The sequence below is a fragment of the Adiantum capillus-veneris genome, chromosome 10, assembly GCF_014529385.1.
Source record: "Adiantum capillus-veneris isolate H3 chromosome 10, ASM1452938v2, whole genome shotgun sequence".
Taxonomy (NCBI): Eukaryota; Viridiplantae; Streptophyta; class Polypodiopsida; order Polypodiales; family Pteridaceae; genus Adiantum; species Adiantum capillus-veneris.
The window spans coordinates 133,300,846-133,323,985 of NC_140940.1; the positions used below are offsets into that span (position 1 = coordinate 133,300,846).

Consider the following 23,140-nt stretch of genomic DNA (forward strand, 5'->3'; position numbering starts at 1 on the left):
AAAATTACAAAACCCACAAAGACAGGGATGAGGTGTTAGATTCTCATCACCAGATGCTTCGCACCTTGCTTACAAGCTTCTCACCATTCACGTGCACTGGCCCTTGGTTGTGAGTTGGCCACCCGTTCACCTACATGATGGGGACGTCAGGCACACTTTTAGGGCTTTACCAGCATTTAGCCCCCGGCGAGAACTTTTCTGGTCCTTTTGGCCCCTTTTTAGGTTTTTCCACGTGGGGATATGTGTTTGGTCGTGGGATTTTGCTTGGGTTGCCCGACCTACCCCCTACACCCATATATATATAGGGTGGGGGCTCCACATTCTCTCTTGTCTTGTCATTGCAGAGTTATGCCACTGGAGTTATCATGCTTGCCGGCCTTTCCCATCTATGTCACTCCTCTCTCTCTTCTCTCTATGTGTCTTACTCTCATGTCTTTTCCTCTCATCTTCCGCTGCCCACTCTGACATGGTATCAAAGCAGAGTTTCTTTGCAGGTCTGCCATCACCATCACCATCACCTTGAGGAGCTTTCTATCACGAAGAATATTGGCTGCCCCACCTGCGTTTTTTCTACACCAACGTTTTTTGGGTGCTCAGGTGCGTTTTTTTTGCCTCACTATCCAGCGCTCCTCTTCTCAATCCCCAGTGCCTACCCTCAAGCCACTCTCCTCTGCTTGGGTTTTTTGCTGCTCCAGCGTTGTCAACATTGGATGCCCAGCGTTTTTCAGTAGGAGGTTCATACACCTTGTGTTTTTTGGTCTTGTTCAGCTTGGTCTTCTCCTTTCCCAGCTGGAGCACAACCTCCTTGGCCTCATGAAGACTTCACTTGCTGCCTACGCTGGCCCCTTGACTTCGGCCCCATTCCTTGGCACTTATTTAGCAACTGCCCTCTTCTTCATCACCGGAGTTCCCATCTCCTTGGTTCCAGAGTTCTACCATTGCTGCCTGTGCCGACTATTGGACTCTCACTTAAGCTTATGGGACTATTTCTCCTGATTTTCAGCTGGGAGTTGGTGCCCCACCCATCCTCCTGCCTCAACCTCCGGCATCCGGTGTCTCGAGACACTATGTGGATGGCTTAATGCTCTTTTTACAGTAGCATTCCAGCCCCCTTTGCTGCCTCTAACAAGGTGCTCAAGGACATGCACTGTGAGATTTCCTTGGAAGTTGTTTAGTGCGTGGGATTAAAAGTGATTCAACCCCAAACAATTGAACTTGAAGTTTGAGAGCTTTGAGACGTAGCCTATGTCAAGCTTTGCTAATAACTGAGGTGCATTTATTTTGTGCATTAGAGTTGGCTTGGGTGTTACCTCGATTATTGGAGTAGATTTCATTGGTGGCGGTGCTGGAGGATGAATTATGGCCGTAGAAGCTGCCGGCTGAGATTGTATAGATCTTGTTGAAGTCTCTTGTGGCTAGGCAATCGTCACCATTTCTGGTACCCATTTCCAAACTTGCTGTGTGTTTTTCACCTTGGGTGCGAAACAGGGTGAACGATCATCTTGTGATAACGGTAGTTGATCTTTGCGTACCCAGATATTTTTACAGTGACCTGTTGGTTTTATTTCTTGTGATTTAGTGATTCGTTTGACCTGAACCGGCTTCCAGACATAGCGTTGTGGGGCTTGTAGATCGGCTTTGATTGTTGGGCTTTGTCATGGAGTTGTGTAAGAGCCTTGGTGTACGTTGGTTGAGAGAACCTGTTGGTGGACTTTTGGGCTTCCATATAATCCGAGGTTGGTAAGAAGAAGCAGGTCCTTACGCACCGGTGCCCAAGAGTTTGGTTGACCTTTGAAGAAGTTCTCGTTGCGGACAAGGGTTTTGTGTAATTTTTTGCTGGGTTACGGTAGGCTATGAGATATACCTTGTGTAGTTCTAGGTCTCCAAATGAGCCTTGTGGGCATTCTGGACCTTGTCGTCTTGGTTGTGGTATTGATGACTCTACCGAAGTTAATGGTGAGGCGGCTGTTGAGTCGGCAAACTTTGGCCTGATTGTTACTTTGGTCACCACTTCTGGCTTTTCATGCTGGAAGGTCGTTTTGGCTTGGGATTGGACTTGAAGAGACTCTTGTGTAACCTGGGCTGGAGAAGTTGCTATTGCAGCCTGAGAATACTTCAAGGCAATAGGGACCTTATCAAGTTCATCATTCTTGAGAAAGTTTTGATAAGTGACCCTGTTGTTTATTGCGAAGTACACGCGATCATTACTCCAATCCGGATACACTTTATACTTTCTTTGCCAAGGCTATCCTAATGTCACAGTTTCCAATTCAAAGTGAGCATCCATAACATAAAAACGATGCGCACATGGAATGTCACGAATCATTACAGGAACATCAGTATAGCCTATATAATTTGCATGTTCATTGACAAAGGACGCCAGAAAACCTATGTGGGTAACCAAGGTGAGGTCAGAAATAGCTTTAAATATGCCGTACGGCATAGTATTTATGTATGCTCCTATATCTACCAGAGCTTCACATTCCAGATTGTTACTGCCATTCACCACTCGGGGAAAGTGAATCAATTATGTATGGACCTTGACCCCGCTTGGTGAGCTTAGAACTATGTTGTTTCAAAGTGTAAGCCAATACCAAATCACCTTCCTGAAATTCTTTGGAGATGATTTTTTGATCGTGAAATTGTTTTTGTCAGTGTTTAAGTGCATACATGTCCGTTAGTGCTCAAACACGTGTTTCTCCTAGTTCTTCAAGTTGGTCAATCCTATTGGATAAACAGTCCAGGTTAAGGTCTTCGCAACCCGCAATGTTGGAATGAGAAACTCCATGGGCAAAATGGCATCTAATCCATACACCATGTTGAAGGGTGTAGTTCCTATGCTTGTTTTGTAAGCAACACAATAAAGCCCAAATTGTTGAATGCAATTTATTTTCCAATTAGCTTTGGACTCGCTGACTATTTTGGTAAGGATAGCACACAAAATCTTATTGGTGCTCTCCGCTTGACCTTTGGCCTGAGGATGATAAGGAGCTGATTTTCTATGAATCACCATGAATTCATCCAAAAGATATTCAATGGTTGCATTGACGAAATGTGCTCCTCTATCACTTACTATTTCAATGGGTAGCCCATATCTTGTATAAACAAATTCATACAAGAACTTGGTAGTGGTGCGAGTATCAATTTTTATTGTCGTTTTCGCTTCTACCCACTTGGTTAGATAGTCTGTTGTCACTATGATATATTGAGCATGAGGTTTATAAGCGGGTGGCTTTATCGGGCCAACAAAATCAATTCCCCACTTAGCAAAAGCTCTCGGTCGCATCATGGGTCGTAATGGCATGCTATCTCTTTTGGTTGGTGGATTCGTCCTTTGGCAATCATTACATCGTTTGCAAACTCCTTAGCATCACCAAACAATGTTGGCCACCAAAGACCTGACATCATTATGGATTTAGGTGTGGTCTCTAGCTGAGAAATGTCCATCGACTTGCCCAGCGTGAGCTTGGTGCAAGATGGAAACATATTCTTCTTCTGTTGCACAAAGTCTCAATTGTTGATCTTTGCCTCTTTTGTAGAGCTGATTTCCAATGATAACCTATTCTTGGGCTTCAACTTCACAAAGATGGACGGTATGGAGTTCTTTGATATGCTCATGCTTGATGTTGATGAGGTGATGCCAGGACATGGGATTCCACCTATGGATGATAGGGACGTAGCCATCCCAATGTCGATGATGACACATCCATACGTGATGAGTAAGTAGTCTTGATGATGCAGTGCATGTAGATAGCGCTAAGGTGGCTGAGAGAGCCAGAATTATGTTGTCAAGAAAAGTCTTGTTTAGTTAGGAAGGTGCAAAACCTATGGCTGTGAGAGTTTGCGAAACAAATCACAAACACTCAAATCACTCCCAAGTTAGTCTCACCCTATGAGTGTTTGCAAAGAAAATATCACTCCCAAGTAGCCTCACCCTACGAGTGTTTGCGAAGAAAATATCACAAATTCTATTTCCAATGATGATGGAATTGCTACAATTTTTTGTGGACGTAAGTGGTAACCAAACCGCAAATACCCTTTTTGATGATAGACAGGCTGTTTGAATGAGTAGGTGAAACAAATCACGAACTCACAAACAAAAATACATTGATTTTAAAGCAAAAGGAAACACCTCATGTTCAACCATAAAGTGCAAATCACACACACACACACTCATACCCTATACAAAAATCAATTCTATTTCATCAAAAACTAGTGGCCACGCCTCTAATTTTACCCGTATAACATAAATTTGCAAATTGGAAAGCTAAAACTTTCTCCATCAAAATTCACCCTCGTTCTGATTTTGAAGAGACTTAAGCTCTCTTTTAACCACACCCACACATGAAATTGAAGACAGAAAGCTCAAATTCATACCCTCATAAGCTCAAAAACATGAAACAAGCGAGGTGGGACAGCACTGTTCTCTTCCTGCGAGGCAATTGAGTGAAAATTGATGAAAAGGGAGATTTGTAGGTTTTTGCAAGTTAAGCAAGCACGCCCCTTTCTTGCTTACATTGCAAAATTATTGAGGTATCAAATTTTAGTCCTTTCACGCCAAAAAATGCCATTTTTATTTTTAAAAATACCAAACAAAGTCAGATAAATCCCTAGATTTGTGGGATTACTCCTTTCATGATAAAATTCAAGTTTGTGCATCAGATTTTTATTTTTGGTTACTTTCCATGATATTTACGCATGCCAGCTGCATTTATCGCCTAAAAAAGTCCATTTTTAGCATAAAAGGGCCAAACAGCCCAGGAAAAACCCCTCAATTTATGAAAATCTCCTCTTGATCTCAAATTTAGTATAGATCATCATTTTTCCACTTTTCATGATCATTTGCACGTTTATGACCGCCACGCATGTTAGTTACTATTTTTGGGCAGTGAATGTCCGCATCAACCTTTCTAGGCAAGATGAGTATCCTACCATATGCAAAACACATATACATATTCCAAAAACATATTGTACTTCTTTTAGAATCCCAAAATATCGGCAACACCATATCTTGGAGCCCTAGCAAGGTACGTGTACGTGATGGCAACCGCTCACAAATATATGCACAATGTGTACATTATGGCATCAACATCCATATATGCAAAATCATGTAAATAGTCTGTTGCCACTATAATATATTGAGCATGAGTTTTGTAAGCGGGTGGCTTTATCGGGCCAACGAAATCAATTGCCCACTTAGCAAAGGCTCTCACTCCCATCATGGGTCGTAATGGCATGCTATCTCTTTTGATTGGTTGTTTTGCCCTTTGGCATTCATTACATCGTTTTACAAAATCCTTAGCATCACCAAACAATGTTGGCCACCAAAGACCTGACATCATTATGGTTTTAGCTGTGGTCTCAATTGAGAAATGTCCATCAGCTTGCCCAGCATGAGCTTGCTGCAAGATAGGAACATATTCTTGTTTTGCTGCACATAGTCTCAATTGTTGATCCTTGCCCCTTTTGTAGAGTTGGTTTTCAATGATTACATATTCTTGGGCTTCAATTTCAATGGCTTTGCATCGAGCCAGATTTGCATGTTCGGGTAATGTACGAGTCGTCAAATAGTCAACTATGTACTTACTCCATTTGGGTGCTATTGTTACTTGAAATAAGGTAGCAAAGGGTATGGGAGGCCTTTGTTGACATGATTTGATAAAATTGTTCGTATCCGTATATATCGTAGGCCAATATACACCTAATATTTCTATTCTTGACTGTTTGATCAAGGGAAAAATGAAGACCCGCCATAGAAATATGTGCACTATGCATGTAGTCTTCATAGTCACTAGGATCTATACACAATCGTGATTTGGACTTTGCCTTGGCGATATAATCTACCTGCTCTATAAGTTGATAGCGAGAAGTTTGATGAATTATACTAGATGTTTCTGTTGGGTGTAAGTCCTGATTCCAAACTCCCATTGAAAGAAAAGGAATCATTCGTTCATACCATCTTGAAACTATTTCAATATTAAACAAATAGGCATCTGGCAAATCATCATTTACACCATCAAGAGCCTCTCCATTGATTATTCGTGACAAATGATCTGCTCTCTAATGTGTAGTGCCCTTCTTTACAGCCACCGTAAAGTCAAATTCTAGTAAGATAAGAAACCATCTTACTATTTGACCATTGTTGCATGGCTTATTCACCAAGTATAATAAGGCTTGATCTTCAACAAAGAACACAAATTGATTTGCCAATAGATAATGCTGAAATTTATTTACAGCATATATCATACCTAGACCTTCACGTTCCGTGGTTGTATAATTCTTTTCTGCCGAATTCAATTGCCTACTAGCATAGCAAATAGAGAAATCAAGTTTTTTTCTTGCCCGGCTGAGCCAATATACAACCAATAGCAAAACTGGAAGCATTTATATGCACATGAAAGATTTTCTCCCAATCAGGTGCTTTTAGGATTGGTGCATTTGTTAGAGCTTTTTTTAGTTTCTGAAACGAGATTTCACATTCATCTGTCCAAATGAAAATCGTAATGAGAACGTACATCAGTTTTACAATCACTGCATACATATAGATAAATCGTCTATAATAGCCGCAGTGTCCCATAAAAGATTGCACTTGCCTCGCATTGGCTTAGGAAGCTCCACTATCACTTTGATTTTCTCTAGATTCGTTGAAATGCCATTTTTTGAGAAAATATGCTCCAAAATTTTTCCTTGTCTAACCATGAAAGCACACTTTTCAGAGTTTAGGCTTATCTTGTAAGTCCTACACTTCTCAAAAACTTTCTTTAAACATTCTACATGCTCCATCCGAATAATTGAGTGAACACATAGGTCATCCATATAGATTTTTTCAAAAAATCTCTCAAATACTCTGTAAATTAAAGAGGAATTAATAGACCCAGTTACTGCAGAGTTTGTGGATAGGGCTAGTGTTGAGTTTGAGCTTGTAATGGGAGCAGGCTTGCCAAAGCATACGCTTTAGGGCATCACCATTACCATTGCTCTGTCACATATAATTCCTACAGCCAAACCTAGAGTCTCGAATGACCCACGTAGGATTCATGTTAGTCAAGAAGGATCGGGTTCACACATTATGAATCCACAAGGATCAGTGAGGCATGAACCAAGAGGAACTGTCTCTTGGATGGAACCTCCAAAGAGTAAGCCGTTGAGTCGAACATGCCATTCAGCTTGCACCACATAGGGACTACTGTGAGAAAAGAGAGCTCAAGGAAGGTACGACCATCACAATTTCAAAAATGGGTACGGAAATATAATGGGTCAGGCGATACTTATGATCGCCTAGCATCGTTTAAACAAGTACTCAGGGCGGAACAAGTGGTAGACTTTTATACCCAGTATGAAGGATTTGGCTTGACCTTGGAAGGGAAGGCCTTATCTTGGTTTCAAACATTAGAACCAGAAAAGTACTCAAAGTTTGAGTAAGTAGAAGAGGGTTTCATAATGGCCTTCTCAAAACTGGGAATCAAACATAACACTGTTGCTCAAATATACAACTTCAAACAGAAACCACATGAAACCGTGAGAGATTGTGCGAATAGAATGAGGCAATACATCTCAAGATGTCCTGTGAGAGAGATCCCAAGTCCAGAAAGACTGGTCTCATTATTCCTTGAAGGTCTATCTAACAAGACTCTTCATGTGAGCCTATATAGCAAGAATCATAGGACTCTTAACGAGTGTATACTAGATGCTATTGACTTAGATGACAATTGTGATATCTTTGGCAATACATCTTCTCACAAAATGGGATAAAAAAATTCCTCTGTTAAATCAAGTGAAACGAGAAGGTCAAACCATCCAAACTCTGTTGAAGGCATAGCAGAAGATGTCATGAAACGAATGAAGCTAGCTATGAGGCAACCTCAGCGTCAACCGCAAATGAGAGTACCAAGACAAATAGAACCTACCATAGCAAGGCCAGCAAACAAGTGGTGTAACATTGAAAAAAATATATACCAATTATGAGACACATGAGTGTTACTATTGTCATAGATATAACAACCCAGTGTATGCTCAGCCCACACCAAGGCCTTACGCTAGTGCAGCTCCACCACCCAGGTACCAGATTAATCCAGAACTAGGGATAAACCGTCCTCAGGGTGATACAGACCTTGCATGGGAAAGAACTGGAGGAGACTAATCTCCTCAAGCTACAGGCCAAGAAGAGGAGCTTAAATATTGAGGAGTTTAACAATAATACATCGCTTAGAGCTATCAAGCTAAGAAAACGACAGACTACCATATCTTCCTTGACTAACAACAAAGGAGTACGCATCACTAACCCTAATGACATGGGAAAAGTGATGTTAGATAATCTCAGTCAAGTTATTGGAAAGGAGGACTCTCCCTCTCCCATGATCAAGGAGGCCATGGAAAAATACTTAGAGAGGCCCTTTACCTTGGAGGAATGCTAGATGACGCTCAAATAGCTGGGGAAAGAAAAATCACTAGGATGGGATGGGATTAGGGTGAAGTTTTGTCAAGAATTCTCTCAGCCCCTCTTTCTTGCATATGGTCAACAAAGCGTTTACCAGAGGTATGCTTGAATCTGATGTAAAGAAAGGGTTAATTAAGCTCATCCCCAAGCAAGTAGCCTGCTCGCAACTAAAGCCCTAGAAACCTATCACAATGATGATGGTGGTGTACAAGGTATTGGCTGACCTTATAGCTAAAAGAATGGTTCCTATGTTAGCCGAAATCATCTCTCCCCATCAACATGGACTCATTAAAGGCCGATCAATATATGATAACATCCTGGCGGCCATGATAGGTATGGAATATGCCAAGTTCACAAAACAAGAATGCATATTGCTGCAGTTTGGACATGGATAAGACAGATGATAGAATAACTTGGTCATTTGTGCAAGAAATATTGTAGCACTTGGGGTTTGGGTGACAAATTTTTCAAGCGCTAAGTATTCTTGGTTAAGGGATCTCCTTAGAGTTGCTTTAACTCAAGAATAGTTGGCTACTTTGATGTCAAGTGATCCATTTGACAGGGATGCCCTTTAGCATTGCTGTGGTTTGCAGCTTGCACCCACCCTTTAATAGCCCCGTTGGAGCAAGCAATAGTAAGAGGAGAGATTAAAGGGGCTTCAGATCCAAAATGGTGAACAACTGCTCATCAAGATGTTCACAGATGACTCGTTGCTAAGTAGAAGTGAATAACGATAGCGCCGGGGTCTCAATGCAACATCGACAAATCAAGACTTATCTCGTTGTCGGAGGATGATGACTTTGATTTCTCATGATGGTTTGGAGAGATTGTTAAGACAGGTAACATTTTCCGGCACTTGGGTGTGCCTGTCTGGGAAGGAACTACTCACAAGCAAGCCTTCAATTGGACTCTAAAAAGAATTAAAAAGAAAATGAAGCATTGGGAGTTCATACTGACTCCTTTTCATTGCATGGCTATAATAATTAACACCTTCTTTATCCCATACATCTCGTTTGCGTCACCATTCCTATATCTTTCCCAAAAAAAAAGTGGAATTCCTTCCTAAAGCCAATAAAGGAGTTCTTGTGGAGGAACAAACTCACTACAGATAGACCATGGCAATGGGGAAAGTGGATGGCAGTTGCTAAATAAAAGGCACAGGGCGGCTCATGCATCCTTGACCCAATTACTCATGATATAGAAATATGTGAGAAACTATTTCGCACCCTTGCCACTTCGAAAGAGAGCTGGGCTTGTATGGTAAGGAAAATGGTTATGGAAGCCCACATGAGGTCTAAAGGCGGTCCATGGATGAACCTCACCATTCAAAATAGGCTTGCCCCCCATCGGTGTAAGAGTTCAATTAGGTGGTTTTACTGGAAAGTTTGTTGAAAAATGTTGTAAAGCCGCTGCTACATTCTTGTGGAAGGGGGACACTAGGTACTGGAAAGGAACGGTGAGTCATTGGTCTCCTTGGGGACCCATTGTTGAAGGTCTAGGCTTGAATAACCGTTGGATTGAAATAGCCAGGAATCTCAACAACAAAGGCCTTGGCACCTTGGAGTCTTTGTCAGACTATCAAAAAGGGGATTGAAAATCTGTGGAGTAGTTAAAGTTGCTCATCAATCTCTCTCTCCAGGAGGAGATCCTCACTGGAAGGCTTTTGGAAAAACTCTTGAACCTAATCCTTGTCTCCTATTTGTGCTCTTCCAAGGATTGGGTTGATCACCTCAACAAGATCTGGTCCAAAAAGTGGGCAGCAAGCACATGGAGCCAAAGTAGTCGAAAGTATTTGGAAGGCCAGAAGTGAAGAAAGGGACAAGGTTTTTCTTTGGAAAGTGCTTTTTGGGTTCTTGCCAACCGAGGATAAGGCAAAGCGAGAGGCTTAGGCGATGGTACTTGTGTCAGATGCAAGTACCTAAATGAGACACTCCCGCACCTATTCTGGGATTGCCCTATCATCAGAGTTTTCACGAGCAAAATCTATAAGTGGATGTATCCACATTTGGGCACTCCCTTCTTTAGGCGGGACCTTGCCATGGGATATAGAAGCCCAGAAAGTGAGGACCTCCGAATGGATATTTGTATAGTAAGAGCAACCATGTTGAGAGCCCTCTGGCATTCCAAGAATGAGCTATTTTTTTTTTTTTAAATGAGTCTCTAGATGCTACTTTGGTGTTAGATACTTGCTGGTGGCATATGCTTAGCAGAAGGAAGCAGTAGAGGATGTCGGATGTCCTTGTTGTGTTTCCCTGTGCAAAGGATATGCCAAGGCTGCTTCGTAATTTATGGTGATTAATTCAAATCAAGCTCATCATAGCATTTTTTTTAAAACCGTTTCAAAGACAAGATGCAAGACAAGACAAAAAGAAGAGAGAATAAGGAGTGTAGCAAGTGAATTTAGAAAATAACGCACTGCAAGGGAAATAAAAAGAAACGAACCTTAGAGCATATGGCATGTAGAATTTCATTTCTTAATTCTTGTAACTTAAGGTAAGAATGTGGACATACATCGTAAGAATCCCAAATGAAAAAAAGGCACCCAAAGTAAGAGGAAACAAAGAGATGTAGGCAAGCCTCATCACTAAAGGGCACGGGATCCCCTATGGTGGAATCAACGGCATGTGATCCATGGTGAGAATCTCGAGGTGAATGGAGGACTCACACAAATGGGAGTCGACGATGCCCGCCCAAGTTTCACCATGCTTCCACACTCTCACAGCCTATCCACTATGCTCGTGCATGCATAATGAATACCATGGGACACCTATGCATGTTAAAGTAAACTTGGATGTCACTGTCCGTGTCTTAGTTTACTTTTTTTGTCTGAGTTTACTTTTTCGTAAATCGAACAATCGGACGTGCCTTGAGATGTGTGTGTGGACTCGTGCACCATCGTTCTCACGATAGAGGCTTCATTTAAGACCTTGTACCCTTTAGTGCTGAGGGTAGACAAGGTGTGTACTAACAAGACTATATATCTACTAACATAATATGGCAGAAGGGGGAGCCCTTTACACGTGTCGCAATCTGCGACCTGAAAGCTAAAGTCCAAAACAAAAACAAGCCCCTTTGCAAACGATAAAGAGGGAGAGAGGGGGGGAGAGAGAGAGGCCGCCGAAGACGGCCGGCCGTACTAGTGCATATATATACGTTGATGCTTAAGCAAGTTTATATCATGGGTGCCTCAAGAAGATAACGATATGAAGACCCAAATTAAATTCTAGAAAAAATGTAAAAAGCATTGGAGACTATTGGCGTTGTAAGAAATAGAAGGAGAAAGCTTCATAAAATCAAGAGCTACCGCAAACTACAACACCATGCTTGTGCAAGCTCCCTACAAGCATGCATTGGAACCAACCAAAGCCATAGAAAAGAAATCTCTAGGTCGTCTACAGACTGAAATGCACCATTGCAAGCCATTCTATTTGATGGCCCATTTGATTGCATCCAATTGCTCGAGCCTGATTTAAGCTTTTTATGCACCAACATGGAAGATTCATACTCGCACATGCTCCATTAGCTCGAATCTTTGCCAAATTCCATGAGAGCCCACATGAACAGAAACAACTCCCCCTTCATAGCCGGGGGCGTCGCCTGCTCACGCAGTACCCATCGCGCTGTCAAACACCACCCTGCTCAATCTATCGAGCACCTACTCAATTGCGAGCACAAAGAGTGCTTGCCCTGCACAAGCTACTCAAAACCTACAGCAAAGAGCTCCTTCTCACGTGCGCTCAAAAGTCCATGAGGCCCAGCGACGAGATCATCCCCAACCTACTCTGCTCAAGCATGCACAAGTAGAGACACACAGACAGGCAACCTACACAAAAGGGTTAACAACCCCCCCCCCCCCCCCCACTTCCCTTCTTTTCATTCAACAAAGCAAAAACAACAGTGAATCTCACACTGATTCTGCCTATTGTGCAAACATACAAGACATACTCAGGACAGAATCTTGACATTGACGTCGGGAATCAAAATAGCTTGGATTTGAGTGACTTACAAGAGGACAAGTCTTTTCTATCGATATCACCCACAACATTTAATGCATACAATTAGCAATTCTTGTGTCAAGCAATTCTCACATGAAGTATGAAATTAACACACGAAGTTTGGACAAATTCTCACAATAATGCCCACATTGTGACTTACCACAACATCATGAGCTTCTAATGAGGGAGGCACCGCATTTCTAGCTAGGTGCGGTTGGGGGTAGGTGATCGCCGGCCTAGTGGCGGCAGGTCGGTGGTCCCTACCCCCAATTGCACATAGCTAGGTATTTGGTGCCTCCCGAGCTGAAGCGCATTGTGTTATGCATTGTATGAAATATAGTGAGAAAGGCTCCATTTTCCTAAATGAGAAAATGTGTACCCCCAATCGCACATAGCTAGGTATGCGGTGCCTCCCGAGCTGAAGCGCATTATGTTATGCACTGTATGAAATATAGTGAGAAAGATTCCATTTTCCTACATGAGAAAATGTCTAAATCTTCTTGTGGAAGTTTGATTTGCCAGTCATCTTGCAGATCAAGCACCATGCCTACATTATAATGTGTTGGAAGGCCAAGCACAAGTTGGAATGAGAGTGTTCGGGCTTGAGTATGGTCATCTTTGGGATCAGGTGCCTACAAGTAATAAGCCCAAAGTTTAAACAAAGCTAGGTGTGCAGGTGTGCCCCTGTCTGCGACGTATGTTGGTAGTTCCAGTGGCCGGCAAGTCCGCAAGAATTCAAAAGGGTTCAAGATATTGTTGTTGTGAATGCTCAGTTGGACCTGAGTTAATGATGACTTGTTGAAAGAGTTGCATCATTCATAGCCATAATCATTTGTTGCCAATGGGACTGAATGAAGCTAATTGGTTGGCATTGCCATCAAGACCAATCATGTTGTGAAGAGGTGGAATCACAATTGTGGGCAACTCCTTGATCAATTGCTATTGAAGAATCCAACATCACCAGGGTAAGGGGCCTAGTCTTATGGCATGAAATGCTGCTTTCTTCTTCCAAATGAAGATTTTGAATTTTGCCTATAGTTTCTACTTCACAAGGCTATGATAATGAAGAGGCAAAAATTTTGCAATCTTTCCTTGCAGACTGACAAAGCTGGAATAGAATTTCGATCAAAAAAATAGACATGCATGAACGAACTAGTACAAGAATAGACACGAACCCTCAACTTGGTTTATAAAATGGGCCCACGTATACCACTTAGCCTCCATGTTGCAGTAAAAATTGACAGTAAACAAGAATTGACTATCAAGGCACCTCATATGGCCAGTTTATTTATGTCCCATATCTTCAAGTATCATGGATTCTCCAAAAGTATCATTTCAAATAGGGATGCAAGGATGACTGGTCTATTTTGGCGCAATCTAGCATAGAATGTGGAAATAAAGCTCAACTTCTCTTATACTTATCACCCTCAAACGGATGGGCAGAGTGAAAAATTGTGAATTCCACTATTCTCGATCTACTTAAATGTTATGTTAATGCAGAAGATCAAAGGAATCAGTAGAAGAAGTATTTACCATTAGTAGAGTATGCCTATAATAATATGATGCATGCTTCTACAGGTAAAACCCCCTTTGAAATAATTGAGGGTTATTCAAAGTTTCCTCCCATTCTACAGACTAAGGATAACATTTTTGCTACAGATGAGTATGTGCGTGATGTGCGTCAAACCTTTACCAAGGTAAAGGAAGCACCTCAAATGACACAAATGAAACAAAAAGAAGCAGCCAATAAGCATCGTCACCGTCTTGATTTAAAGCAAGATTATTGGATTTTGTTTAAACTTTCCAAAGCTTGGCTCAAGTATAGAACTGGAAAAGATTGGCAAGGATATACTATTGGTCCCCAAAAATTTTATGCAAAGTTGGCCAATAGATATTATGGACCATTCCAGATCTTGCAAAGCATTAATCCAACCTCTTTTTGGTTAAAGTTGCCTGAGCATTGGCATATACATAATGCTTTTCATGTGAGCTTGCTCAAACCCTATAAGGGAACGCCACCATCTCTCCCAATCAAAGATGATACACCAGAATTTCATGAGCAGGTTGAAATCCTCAGGCTTGAAAGGATCCTTAAGCATGAAGATAAGGTCTTAAGGATAGGCAAAGTTTTATGAAGATACCTGGTTAAGTTTGCTAACTATCCAAATGAGGATGCATGCTAGATGCAAGAGTCACAACTCAAATAGTCTTTAACTCTTCTTCAAGAGTATAAACCTATGTATAATTTGCGCGATAAATAAAAGGTTAGTACATTTTATTCTTTATGTTTTTATGTTTGCATGCATTAAGTTTTCAGTGTACACTATGTCAACCATGGTCAACTTAGCGATGATTGTATCTCCTAAGCACTTATGGGTTTGTCACCCCATAAGGAAGGACATGCTATAAAATGTTTAAAAAGATAGCAATGGATACATGTTCAAGGTCAGTTTAGCGATGACTGTGTCTCCTAAACGCCTACTAGTCTCGCCATCTAGTATGGGAAGGACAGTGCTATAATGTGGATCCAACCAGCACAGATGGGCTTCCTTGTTCTTAAAATAGACACATAGTTGAGGACAACTATGATTTTAAAAAGAGGGTAATGGCATCAAATTTAATATTTGATGAAATGCTTAGCTTTACCATAAACAAATATTACTAGAACTGATCACTCTAGTCATATTCATCACCACGAAATCTAAATGACAAAAGCTTCAATGAGGCTAGAATCACGGTTTTAAAGTGCTGCAAGGCCAAGATGGAAGTTGGGAGTTCAAAAGAGCCTAGGGAATCATTCCAAGATCAAGGGGAAATTTAAAAAATCTCAAACAAGGTTCAAATGTGTCCGGAATGGTCAATTTACTTCCAAAATGCGGTTGTAAATGGGTTTAGTAAGGGAACTAGGGCCAAGATGGGGGCAGAAAAGTTGTGGGTGAGGGTTGAAGGCTGAAAACAGGGGCCTAGAGCAAATTCAAAAATGGGAGATCTCCTGCACCATCTATTCAGTCCACAACCACCTATGGCTCCCCTTTGCCCACTTCGTCTCACTGGAAACTGGCCAGGTTCAATGAATCTGCTGTGTGAGGCTTGCATGCCACTTTAGGGCTGAAAGTGTGGTCACAGAGCCCAGAGTCATTGCTTTAGCTCTGTGAGAGCCTCTATGCACCCCCAAGCTCTATTTAAGTAGTCCTCAAGCCTCATTTGACACATAGAGTGCCCAAGGAACCAAACTCTGATGAAATCTCTCATGATTTCTAGTAAGAGCAAGCAAGTGAGAGGGCTCCAAGCCTCTCAAGGCACTCATAGGTCTTATCTTAGGACAATTAGGCTGATCCATACGGCTTAATTACATCAATCTAAGCCAATTAGGCCTAGAAAGCTTCCTAATTATCATTGCTTTAGGAATTCCCTTCTCTCTCCATAGTGTCCCTATCACCTACGAGTGACAATGGGGCTTGAGAGGGAAACCTAGCTTCTTCTCTCTCTCTCTCATTTCATGTCAATTCAAGTTTTCCACTGCTACCACCTACGAGTGACAATGGGGCTTGAGAGGGAAACCTAGCTTCTTCTCTCTCTCATTTCATTTAAGGACAGAAGCTTCCTATGCCTCATCGCCAAAAGGGCTTGCAACCAAGTTTCATATTAATACAAGTTCCTTCAGAGGGGGCAAAACCCCCTCCTTCAGAGGGGGCAAAACCCCCTCTGAAGAGGCAAAAACCCTCTTGAAGAGCTCTCTCTCTCTCTCCCCCCCAAGCTCTCCATCTCCACCTTCATGCTTGTCCCTCGGATTTACGAGTCCTCTTATGTCTCTCTCGGCAACTCCTCTCTCTCTCTCTCTCTCTCTCTCTCTCTCTCTCTCTCTCTCTCTCTCTCTCTCTCTCTCTCTCTCTCTCTCTCTCTCTCTCTCTCTCTCTCAACCTATCCATCTCCATCTCCATCACCATCTCCGCGCCTTGTCCCTTGGTTATTGAGTTCTCTTACTCTCTTGGCAAGAAGAAGAAGAAGAATCTCTTCTCTTCCATGGTGGAGACGCTCTTCTTCTCTACGCACGCTTCTTGTCCATATCTCTTCTCCTCACACTCTCTTACAAAGTGGCGATTAAGAAGATTCATCGTGAAGGTTGCTAATCCCAATTCTCGTTTTGCTCTCATACACACCCACTAATCAACGATGGCTCCAAAGTATCACAAAGCTCCAACAAAGCTCCTATCATCCCACCGTCGAAGAAGGTGCACAAGGAAGCGCCTCTTGCGCAAATCAACGTCCAACTAGAGGTGTCGATGTTAGGAGAAGCTATGAATGATAATCTTCCAATGCGAGTTGCAATTTGACCTATCATTAATCCGGTAACTATGTTCATAATTATGCATCATTATGCATATTGACTTAGTGTGTAAGCCTAGAATTACCTATAAACTGTCCAAAGAAGGTGATTATATCACACGAAACAAGCATGTGGTCTTGTAGAGAAAGAAAGGAATTGTTGATGAATACTGTTTGATTTAGCAATAGAAATTGCTTGATTCTGTTTGAAGATTTGTATGAAGAGAAAGTCGTTCATTGTATGTTGAAGGAACCTCACGGATAGCGGGATGCCTCGCAGGTAGCGGGATGCCTCACGGTTAGCGAGATGCCTCGCGGGTAGTGAGAAGTTTTGGACTTCGCGGTTAGCAAAATAAAACCCTTTGCAAAGGCTCTACTAGTTAAGCAAGGGAAAGTTTGTGGTTAGCGGCAAGAGTCTTGAATTGAAGTCATTGTTCATGCTAGGAACTGAATTTCTAGAAATTGATTGATCATTGTATGGGTGATGTTTGAAGGGCTTTTTTAATGAACACTATGTCATAAATAATCAAAGAACAATGCTTGTGTATGTGATACAGTGTGGTAGTAATTAGATAACAAGATGATGGGTGAGTGTGGTGTGGAAAGTGGGAGGATGGAAGCCTTGACGGCACCAACCTATGGACGGGTGGACCGATTAGTCGGGTACTTTTCACAAGTATATGATGCATAAAAGATAATTGGATTAGGAGTTAGATTCAAGGCTAGCTATTACTTGTGGAAGACGGCCATGCTTCTTAAACATGGAAAAAAAGGCGTCAATCTATAAGTTAAGGCAAGTACCTGTTAGAATAATCCAATTTTCTAGCTCCATCATAACCTTCGGGTTACCAACCAGACATGTGGAGTATGGCCAAGTAGACCACACCTATATAGGATAGGGACTTTCTCTCCTTTGTTGCTCGTATCCTTGCTATCTATATAGAAACGAGGTGTCATCAACGACATTGGGAGTGAAGGAAAGTCTATCTATCAAAGTCGCCCCAATGGTTTGGGTTGGGGATCTCACAGATACTAGCACGACAATTTGAGAGATGGCAAGGGTATGACTAATATTACTAACTTGATTCTAAGTAAGAGAAACACTTGCAGTTATAGTAGTGGGAGTAATAGTTTGTGTACAATCCCTAGAAAAGGTAACCTAAGATTGGCAAGAAGCAGGCCAAGCCGTGGCTTATAGATTGGCCATGTTGGCCTTCACCACAAAGTCATTGGCAATTTTCTTCTACCATTTGGAGGTAGGCTCTCACCTGCTAAATTACGTGGTGGGTTTGAAGTTCATCAGCATCGACACAACAGTGGTAGCCTTAGTGGAGGGGATCATGACAGGGGGTTGATGTGAGAGCATGTGGGGTTGGGTTAGATTTCGATCTCCAGCACATCCACATCAATGGGTATCGCAAATTCTTTTTCCTTGTTCAATGTTGTTGCAGAGGGAGTAGGAAGTTATAGCAACGTCTTTTGCACAACAATTCTAGACAAGCTTGGCATCCCAATCGGCACGTCATTATCTAAAATCAAATTGTGATGATCTGGCTAAAATGCATTGGTTTCCTCTTGGATTTGCAATCATAATCCTCAATAGCCTTGGCTTCTCATGCAATACTCTGGTCCATCCGACAACTTGATAGACATTCAAAAAGATTCATGAACCCTGTAGCCTTTGCATGGCGAGTGTAATACTCACCCAATTACTTGTGTGTGAAGTAGTCTTCCACTTTGGCATTAGTGATCTTTGACATCTCTATTTTCTTGTAGAGCCCATCGAGAGGAAACTGCAAACACTGAGGCATGTGCTCTAGAGTGATGTAAACCTCTTTTTCCCCAACCCTCAGGAGGCTATGGTGTGATCAGCCGAGGAAACAATCACAAGTCCTCACGTATGGCATGTACATGAACAGGGAGGTGTAGTAATCACATTTATAGATGAGGGTAGTGCATGATGGCTCTTAATCAAGCACAAAAATGATTTTGTATTAGGCACATTCAAGCCAAATATATGGCAAGTGATCAACATGCATACATGGATCTTCAATGAGACATCCACTTGTACTTGGAAAATGTAATAGTCTCAAGTCCCCCATCTCACGTCCAGTTGGCTCTAGCCAATTGATGACAACTATCACTTATGCATTCGGCTTTGGTGGGGATTTCATCATGGTGACATACGGGTGAAGCCAATAGCCATTCATAGGCTTTGACAAAACCGCATTATCTAGTTGCTGCAAGTAAAAGGTGTTATTGACAATCACTTCCTCAATCTAGTATGGCCCTATCCATTACAAAGCTAGCTTGTCACGCATTGATCTACTACGTGTGCTAAAAAGGAGTACCGGCATATTCTCCTTCAAAGCCCTTATGTTTGAATGCCGATCTATGAACTTCTTATGGTGGAGTTGAACTATGTCATTGATGACTTATGCATGTAGCCTATAAATTTCTAACTTCAAGAGTCCTTCAATTTGACATCTCTGTGAGTCTGCCATCAGCAAACGCTTATTAACAACACTCTATAAAATTCAAGAGTCCTTCAATTTGACATCTCTATGAGTCTACCATCGGCAAAGGCTTATTAACGACACTCTATAAAATTGTCACCACAAATTCCATAGGCATGAGGACATTTATGCCATAAACTAGCCAAAATGTGTTGTGACTAGATGTTGTCTTGTAGGTTGTTCAAAAGGCCCATAGCGCCAAATGTAGTTTTTGTTCCCAATCATGTCGATGTTGCTCCACGATCTTCTTCAAAATGTTTTGCAAAATTTTGATAGTGGACTCTGCTTGCCCATTTACTTGAGGATAGTAAACTATGGACTTCCTATGCACAACCATATTTGTTTTCATCAGCTCTCATGCCACATGATTCAAGAATTTTGTCACCTAGTTGCTCACCAGCTCATTTGGGTGGCCAAACCAGGTGATGATGTTTTCATAGAGGAATTTGGCCACATTAACTGGAAGTCTTCAAAGCTTTAGTCTCTACCCACTTCATGCAATAATTGGTGGCTACAACTAAATAAACATTGCTGCTTTGCCATGCAACATGCTTAAAAGGACCCACAAAATCCAAGCATATTATTGACTATCATTAAATAACGTTTGGATTTGCTCATGTCACTTCCTAACTTTCAACTCTTTTCAATTTCAAGCATTTAATTTTCACTATCATTAGACAACGTTTGGATTTTCTCGCGTCACTTTCTCACTTTTTCTTGCCATTTCTTCCCTACTTATGCATATTCTTCTTCATCTTTGATTCTTCCTCTCTGCATATTCTTCTTCATCTCTACATATTCTTCTCCATGGAGGGGCCTTCTCGATCAAAGTGACTAAGTACTTCATTTGAATCCATAATCATTTATATCAACACTCACAAAGTTGAGAATTGGATTCCAAAATCCATACACAAAGAATGTGGATATTGATGCAATAGCGCAAGAGGATACAATACACCACAAAACAAACACACTTGACAAGTTTGAAGGGCATAGTGAGGGACATCAACTTTGGTCAGAAGAAATAAGAATCAAGGAAGTGCTTGTGCAAGATGTCTACATGCATAAAGGACTTCATATTGATTGAGAGAACTCCTCCCTACCACTGCATAGACCAAACTATAAGTTCCTAACCTCTAAATCCCTAACTGTAAGTTGATTGCATTTTGGATAAGTCTCTTTCTTGCACAGATGTGTACCCCTCAACCATTGTGGAATGGCATTGAGTGGAATTTTTTATGAATATCTTGGATGTATATCATGAATTTAATCAATGAAGAACTCTATAGGGGGGAGACTAGTTCACGAGCAGAGAATGAGATATTGTTCTTTGATCATTATTGAGTTCCACCCAAAAAGGGAAAAAATTTTGAAACCACAATTAGGCTTCCCCTACTTGATTTTAAGAGCGGAGAATGGCCACTCCCAAGCTCGAGCGCACAAGTGAGAGCTACTTGTGAGGTCCATAAAAGCAAGCAAGCAAAGTAGGATTATAATAGGCATACCAATTGTAGTCTCTGTTGATCTGTTTTCAAATGTTGAAGTTAGAATATCTAAAGTAATGTTTTCGGTGAAGGCCTTAGATTTAGAGAATGTACTTGAATTTGTGGATGAGGGTTGGAATACCAAAACGGTGCATGGGATCATTTGCAGTGTGCAAGCAAACTCAATTGCTTGCAAATACATGATATGTACACAAAATTCCAATATGACATTCTACTATAGAAGAGAGCACTATGCTGGTGGGTAGCTCACCACCCCATGGAGGATTTCATTAAGAACCCCATACAAGACATTGATGTGTGGTTACATAAGGAGCATGTGCAGGCGCAACAATTGAGATTGAACCTCCAAAATAATGAGGTTGAATTGCCCACAACATTTTGCTTTCAAGTAAATGTTTGAGAGGTAATTCACTTGCCTATTAATCCCTTTGTTACCTAATTGGTTTGTTTATTTACTTGTGCTATCTTTTTGTAGGTATAGAAAAGGAGTGAAAACGAGGTGATGTCATTGTACACTTGGTACCTTAAAGGTCCCGTCATACGATAGAGCCCTCATAGGATAGCTCATGGTACCCTCGTAGTCTACCACATGATCACACACACAAACTCTCTCTCTCTCTCTCTCTCTCTCTCTCTCTCTCTCTCTCTCTCTCTCTCTCTCTCTCTCTCTCTCTCTCTCTCTCTCCAGGTCCAAGGATTGCATTCACAATATAGTCTTGAATCAAGACAAAATATGTTAGGGGTGACCCCAAAGGGGTTCACCCTGTGAACAAAATTCAAGGAAGGGCTACTCTAAAATTGCATACGGGGTGAACCCAAGGCATAATTTTTTGATTAAGATACTAGAATATCTATTAAAAAAATGCTAAAGGGTTCAAAATATCAGTGCATCCTTAACTACGTTTAAAATATTTTTATGTTTTTAAAATGATTAGTCTATATCAGATATAAAAGAGACGCTAGGGGGTGAACCCCTAGGGGAGGGGGGGGGGAGAGAAGGAGAGTGAAGGGGGGGCGGGGTTGAGAGAGAGAGAGAGAGAGAGAGAGAGAGAGAGAGAGAGAGAGAGAGAGAGAGAGAGAGAGAGAGAGAGAGAGAGAGAGAGAGAGAGAGAGAGAGAACATGTGAGTGTGCATCAAATTTATTTTGTGAATCAATGTAGGTTTCTTTCAATTGTGGTTATTATGGCTAGAGCTTGACAAGAACAAAGCAGAGAGCAAAGAATTTTTCCAAAGAAGAGTTTGAAAAACAACAAAAGCAAGCCTAGAATAAGAAGACACCAAGTGGAAAAGGCAAGAGACAACCTCTAAGCAAAAAGCCACCTCCAAATCCATCTCCTCCGGATAAGAAAAAGAAGCCTCCTAAAGCCAAGGATCAAAATCCTTCTCCAATGAAGAACGAAAAGCCTCCTACACCCCCTCTAGTTCATGATGAGAAGCCTTCCACACAACATGAAGGTCAAAAGAAGCCTCACAATAGAAAATCTTCTATGCAACTCAAGCGTCTTGTTACCAAAAGGAAGTTCAGCCAGGGTGTAAGATGCCTTAGAGAAATCTCAAGACCATGAAGGTTCTCAACTTGGCTTTCCCAAGATTACCTCTTCAGAGCTTTGCAGGGAGGTTATAGAGGAATGCAAGATTGATATGAGATGGACAAGGAGAGTCCTTGCTTGTATTCGGGAGGTTGCTGCAGATTTCCTCATTGAGCTCTTCCAAGATGCCTACATATGTGCAACCCATGCTCATGGAGTGACACTAACTAATGGATAAGGACTTAATAATATTGAGGAGACTCAGGTATAGATTCAACAAAATGTTGGAACCTATGTCTATGAATGATATGAAGACCTACAACATCCTCAACATTCCTCCATGGAGAAAGCCCAAGGAGCTTGAAGTGGGGGTTGAGGATGTCACTAAAGAGCAGTTGTAGGAGGATAAAAAGAGGGAACAAAAAATAAAGAGGGAAGAGATAGTTATTGATGAGAGGGAGGATCTTATTGTGATTGAATCCTAGCTAAGGCCCCTTTTGTTGTTTGCGAATCGAATAGGTTTTTAGTCTGCCTCTTTACTGTTGCGGTCAGCCCAAACTTGGGCAATCTCACATGGTGTGAACATGTTGTAATGCCTATAAAGGCATAAGGAAAACCTAATTGAAACTCCTATTTTTGTGTGTCTGTTTTGTGTCCAATCTTATCTTTTGCTCTCCCTCCTTTCTCCACGTCTTCTATGCGCTATCACCACCATAGCTTTGCCCTACATGTGGTATTAGAGCCAGAGGTTGCGGCTAGGACATAGGAGGTGGAGCTCATAATTGAGAGCCTCAAGAGCTTGGTGAGGAGATCCATTTGGTTCTGGCCCCGC

At 41.6% G+C, this 23,140-nt stretch overlaps 1 long non-coding RNA gene across 1 annotated transcript; it reads left to right on the forward strand.

Moving 5' to 3' along the window:
• Positions 1 to 313: 313 nt before the first annotated feature.
• Positions 314 to 22,953, forward strand: LOC147449688 (uncharacterized). The gene is made up of 3 exons (XR_015189453.1): positions 314 to 597; positions 769 to 1,438; positions 21,940 to 22,953. It is a non-coding gene; the product is annotated as an uncharacterized LOC147449688 (long non-coding RNA).
• Positions 22,954 to 23,140: the final 187 nt, after the last annotated feature.